This window comes from Parus major, chromosome 2, assembly GCF_001522545.3.
Source record: "Parus major isolate Abel chromosome 2, Parus_major1.1, whole genome shotgun sequence".
Lineage (NCBI taxonomy): Eukaryota > Metazoa > Chordata > Aves > Passeriformes > Paridae > Parus > Parus major.
The window spans coordinates 149018019-149024394 of record NC_031769.1 but is presented as its reverse complement, the minus strand read 5'-3'; the positions used below and the strand labels follow the sequence as shown (position 1 = coordinate 149024394).

At 46.2% G+C, this 6376-nt stretch overlaps 1 non-coding gene across 1 annotated transcript; it reads left to right on the top strand.

The window, feature by feature from the left end:
* The first annotated feature begins 1847 nt into the window (after window positions 1-1847).
* Window positions 1848-1920, top strand: TRNAF-GAA. The gene has a single exon. It is a non-coding gene; the product is annotated as a tRNA-Phe (tRNA).
* Window positions 1921-6376: the final 4456 nt, after the last annotated feature.

Sequence of the window (6376 nt, the reverse complement as noted above, 5' to 3'; positions counted from 1 at the left end):
TGTTAGAGATTACCTGTTAATTTTCTGGACAAAGAATGAAGCTGAATCATTCATCCAGACTTAAGACTACATAAAGTTTGGATCCCTGCTCTTGAGGCAGCCAGATTTAATGGGAGAAGGGATTTTTGAGTGCTGCATCCAGCTCTGGGTTCCCTAGCACAGGAAGAACATGGAGCTGTTGGAGTGAGTCCAGAGAAGGCAGCAAAATGATCAGAGGGATGGAGCAGCTCTGCTGTGAGGGAAGGCTGGGAGAATTGGGATTGTTTGGCCTGGAAGAAGAGAAGGCTTGGGGTGACCTAAATGTGGCCTTCCAAAACCTGAAGAAGCTGACAAGGAACGTGGAGATCGACTATTTACTAGAGCATGGAGTGTCAGGACAAGGATTAAACTGAGAGTGGGTTTGGATTGGATATTAGGCAGAAATTCTTCCTTGTGAGGGTGGGGAGGCCCTGGCACAGGTTTTCCAGAGAAGCTGTGGCTGCCCCATCGCTGGAAGCATCCAAGTCCAGGTTGGATGGGGCTTGGAGTAACCTGGGATAGTGGAAGGTGTCCCTGTCAGTGGCAGAGGAGTGGGAATGAGATGATCTTTGAGGTCCTTCCCAACCCAAACCATGTTTGTTTCTAAGGCTGGATGCTCCTTGCATTGGAATGAAGCACATGAGTGAACTGATGGCCTTCAGCTACAGGAGGATGAGCTAAGGGAGCTGAAGATCCTCCAGCTTTTTCTTCCATCTCCACATGTTCTGGAGTCTTGCAGGATCCTGGTGTGAACTTAGGGAAATTCTGTGGTTTCTCTGCTTTCCTTCTGAGCTGAGGGGAACCAGGGGGTGTCACCTCTTGGATGTGTTCATTGCCTACATTCCCAGATTTATCCTCACTCTACACACAGATTTTGGAGTGCTTTGGATGAGGACACTCTCCAGGTGCCCCCTGAAATCCCTGGCACAAGGAATGCACAGGAATGATCAGAAAATGGAGCTGGATTCCCAAGCAGCAGCACAACCAAACAACACACTCTTTCTCCTTTGCAGTTCTGGGGACTTTTAATCAAAGTCAAGTTGTAAAAAAGTAACATCTAGAACATTTAGGTGGGCAAATTTCTCTTATTTTTTGATCCTAAACCCTTTACAAATTTACCCCCCTAATAATTTCTAAATGCCTTTCTTTTTAAAACAATTTGAGACAGGGAAAATGAGGTGTTACTGGATGCATACTGGGGAGCATAACTCTTATTTACTGGAGAGGCAGCGAGGAACTACATATGTTACATAATTATATAGAAGATAGCAGGATTGCAGTGTTCTGAAACAAAAAAGTGCCAGCATTCGGAAATACGAGGGATCATTGGAGGCAATTTATGTAGTTTAGAGTGATTTTAGTTAAATAATTGCACATTTTGGTGCAATGTATGACATAATAGTCAAAGAGAACTGAAAAGTTTTCAAGTCTGTTTTCCATGTCGGCTTCCCAGCTGATGCTTCACCAGGGAAACTTCTTATTTGTGGGGAGAGGCTGCTCCTGGCCTGGGTTTTCCTGAGATTTGTTCTCTCTTGCTTTGTTGTGTGGTCAGTCACACCATTCTCACACTGGAATAGGTTGCTCAGAGAAGCTTTGGCTGCCCCATCCCTGGAAGTGTCCAAGGCCAGGTTGGATGGGGCTTGGATAAACCTGGGACAGTGGGAGCTGCCCCTGCCCCTGGCAGGGAGTGAAATGAGCTGATCTTAAAGGTCCCTTCCAACCCAAGCCAACACTTCTTGGAGGAGTGTTGGGCAAACTGGTTTGAATGGTGAAAGTCTGAAATCTCATCATGTTCCAACAGGTTTTGGGAAAATCTGAGCCTCAGCAGGGCTGAAGTAGCTCAGCTGGGAGAGCGTTAGACTGAAGATCTAAAGGTCCCTGGTTCAATCCCGGGCTTCAGCAGAGTTTTCCTGCACTTTTGTGTGCCCAGGGCTGGGCTCTGCAGTACAAGAGAGACCTGGACATCCAGGAGAGATCCAGCCAAGAACTGGACGGCACTGGAGGGGACTGGAGCACCTCTGCTGTGGGGAAAGGATGAGGAGCTGGCTCTGGTGGCCTGGAGAGAGTGTGGAGCTGCCCTTTTTAGACATATTCCCGAGGGACCTGGAAGTGCTCCTGGGCAAGGGGCTGTAGGTCCTGCTTGAGCAGGGCTTTGCAGCAGGGACCTCCAGGAGGTCCCTTTGGACCTCAACCAGTCTGAACCTGTGAAAGAGGGACAGGGTTTTACAATTCCAGCACTTCAGCAAAAATGGTGATATCAAGGGATTTTTGTTCCTTCCACTGCCATGTTCTGCCCTGTAAATCATTGGTAATTCTGAGCCACTGATATGTGGGGCTGTTTAGTCTGGAATGACTCCAGAGGAAACCACAAAGATTATTAGAGAGATAGAGATCCTCTCTTATGAAGAAAGCTGGGTTTGTTCAGTCTGGGTCTCCAGGGAGACCTCAGAGCCCCTTTCTGTGCCTAAAGGGACTCCAGAAGAGCTGGAGAGGGACTTCAGAAAAGGGTCTGGGGTGTCAGGGCAAGAGAGGATGGCTTCAGACTGACAAAGGACAAGGTTAGATGGGGATATTGGGAAGAAATTGTTCCCTGTGAAGGTGGGGAGGCCCTGGCACAGGTTTCCCACAGAAACTGTGGCTGCCCCTGGATCCCTGGAAGTGTCCAAGGCCAGGTTGCACAGAGCTGGGAGCACCCTGGGATAGTGGAAGGTGTCCCTGCTCACTGCAGGGGTGTTGGAACTCAATGATCTTGAAGGCCCCCTCCAACCCAAACCATTCCATGATTTTGTGATCCTTTGAGGACAATCACTGGTGCCTGACCATGTCTGCCAGGAAGCATTCCAGGCTTTGAGCTGCAGTCATCATTACCAGCAGAGCTCAGCTCCTTGCTAGAATTAATGAGTTGAGTCTACTTAATTAAATGTTTCTCCCCTTTGCCCTAAATGTTAATGCCTTCCCCAGCCATGGAATTGCACAGGGACTCTGTGAGCTCACTTCTCAGAGCCATTTTTTGTCAGTGAGGCACTGAAAGAGTGACTGGATCCTCCTCTCCCTTCACTGTTGTCCTCTCCCCAGAACAGCAGAAACAATGCTTTGACATCACATTACATAATTTTCTTCTTACGAGCCCTTGCAAACATCTTTATGGCAGAAAAAATTGAAAGAGTCTTGGAAATAACTTCTGAACTTCAGAGAAAAGGAGAAGGAGAAAGCCTGGCTGAGACATTTTAGAACTCATGATTCATCAGCGGTAGAGCTGAGACCTGAGGAAAATCTGCTCTACCCCAAGTAACTCGTTTCTGAAAAACAAAGGTGGCAGGGATGCAGTGGTGAGTGATATTGTCATGGAAAAATAGGTGTAAGTGCTGGGAAGACAACACAGTCAGGGAATACAATAATCCCTGGAGACCAGGATAGGCTTGGCCTGATTCCTACCCTCTCTCAGGGTTATCCATGACTTGGAGTGACTGCAGGGGGCTGCCAGGTGGGAACTTTTGAGATATTTGAGATATTATCCCATCTTTTGCAGTGTGGTTCCAATGGATCTGAGAGTGGGTGTTGCAACTTGTCTCACCCCTCATTTGCAAGATCTGTGACTAAGAAAACTCCCAGAATCCTGGTGTCTCCCATGGCAGCCCTTCATCCCATCTTGTTTTCTGCTTGGCTCTCCATAATCCCAAAATCTGGCATTATTTCCTCTCCAGTCAGACTGAGCGTCAAGGACAAAAACGCATCAGGAGCTCCAGGGATTGCTGAGGTTGGATTTAAGCAGGAAATAGAACAAATTTCCCGGGGCGGTCTCCTGTTTGTGGATGCTTGGGAAAAGGGAATGGATTGACGGAAGAATGGTCGTAAAGGAGCAGAAAAGAGGGACTGACGTCAGAGCTCCTCATTTCCATTTCTACGTCACCTAGCAACACTCCAGTTAAGGACTGAACTTCCGAGAGTGGATTCCCTGGGAATTTTCCCATTAGGTGGCACCACTGGCCTTGGGAAGGCTTTCATCTGCTCTGGCTCCATCCAGCCAGACAGACCTGGATCCAAATGCATTGATCTCCCTCCCAGAAATTCAGAAACGGCTGCAGACGAATCAGATTTGTGAAGATTTAAAAGTGCTGTGGGTTATTTGTTGTAATAAATTTGGAGAAAAACTTTTGATAGGACCCAGCCTATCTATGCACTGGGCTTAATACAGATTATGGAAAACCCCAAAGAGGAACAAAATCTTGCCATGAATTAAATGATCATGAAGGTCCTTTCCAACCCAAAAAAATTCTGTGATTGGGTCAGATGTAGAGATTTGCCTTTTTGGCCTCAGAGAAATAGGTGAGATGAATCCCACCGCAGGAACTTTTCAAAATTGCTCTGTTTTGCAGGAAAAATGTCATGCCAGATCTTCTCTTGTGGTCTTTGCTCCCTGTCACATGGGTGTGCCCACCTGGCCTTCCAGGAATTTGGAAATCATCAGTGCTGGTAATGCCAAACAGCTCACAGCTCTTCAGGGAAGAACAAACCAGAACTATTTCACAGAATTTCAGGCACTGATGTTTCAAAATAGACATTGGTCTGTTTTGATTTGCCTTCAAAGACAGAATCTTTGAAGAAAAATTAAGCCTGGAGCAAGTCCACACTCCAGACATTAAAAGCCCTTCAAAGCAAAGCTTTACATGTGAGTAAATACTTAGGATAGACTCCAAAATAATCAGCTAAGAAATCACCTGGCTCTGCAATTCTCACTTTCCTTCAGCATCCAAGTGTGGAAAAATACACCAGGAACGGTGTTCTGTTCCTAAATTTTGATCCAAGATGTACTTGTAAGATCCACAAGAGCTCATGAAATTGCTCCTTTAAAAACCTTCTGCAGATAAAAATAACCAGCCCTGCTCTGAACACACAGCTTTGGTTTGGGGATGATCTTGCAGAGGACACAGTGCAAGATTTTTTCCTCATCTTCTTTCATGGACAATAAGAAAAAACTGACTGGGGTCAATACCCAACTTCCTTCTTCTGGGTCCTGAGGTCCAGGTGGAGATGAGAGAGACATTCAACAGGATAGACAAGGATGGCTCATTCCCACTTCAGGGCTGAGGCCTAATCACCCTCCAGTGGCTCCAATTCCTGGACAATACTGTAGATTCCTCTCACATCAGCAGCTCTACCAGACACAAAATGGAATTGTTTTTGGGATTATGTTGTCTGTTGGCCGTGGTCTTCAGCCACTCCCTGGATTTGTTAAGCACACTGGTTTTTTTGGGACCACAGAGCTTTCAAAAAATGGATCTAGAATGTTTTAGGTGAGATAGAGGAAACAATTTCTAAATCTAGAAGGAAAAATTCTGTAGCACTGCTCAGCTGTCCAAAAGTTCTCCACCTGACAAGCACAAAGATGCTGAGACCCTCAGCCACCCATGAGCAGTTTTTCAGTGACCATGGGTGGGATCACCATTGGAATCCAGTGCTGGAAGTGGTTTTGGAGACAGAAAACCCACCTGGGGAATGATCCCGATGTCTGGATATTTCAAGAGATTCTACAGCCTAGTTCAGGAGCCTGAGATATCAGGAACTGTTATCTAATAAATCTCAGTGAGGAAATATCAGCTGCTGTCAAGCTGAACATTCAAACCCAGATTAAATATATTCCTGACACCTTTCTCTACCAGATTTTTAACAGACATGGAAAAACTTACTGTGCGTTCCACATATGTATTTTGGGAAGATGTGAATTCGGAGCTGGTGAAAGATGGGAGATTGTCCTGGGAGAGAATTATTTGCAGGATAAGTTGGTGGGCTGGGAAAACATCTCCCATATCACTGCATGAAGATGCCTGGCTCCCATTCCTTAGGTGGAGAGAGACAGATTGATGTGGAGAGATTAGCCAGGCTCCATGGATAATTCCAGATCCTTCCGTGGGCTATGTGAAAAGGTGTCAGGAAATTCTGTTCAATGCTACAGCTCCTGGCTGGTTCCCAGATCAGGGCTGCTGTTTAATTCCAGATTTAGCTGTGTTTTATCACAGAATCCCTGAATGTTTCAGGCTGGGAAGGACATTAAATATCATCTCTTTCCAATCTCCTGGAATGGGCAGGGATACTTTCCATGTCCCAGGTTTCTCCAAGCCCCCTCCAATCTGGCCTTGCCACATGTCTTTAGCCATTACTTTTGATCTCAGTCTGTCTCCATCCTGTTCCTTGAAACAATTCTTTGATTCCCAAGATAAAGTCAACCAAAGGCTGTCAGAAAAGGCTGTAAGATCCTCGTATTTCAACAGGTTTTGGGAAAATCTGAGCCTCAGCAGGGCTGAAGTAGCTCAGCTGGGAGAGCGTTAGACTGAAGATCTAAAGGTCCCTGGTTCAATCC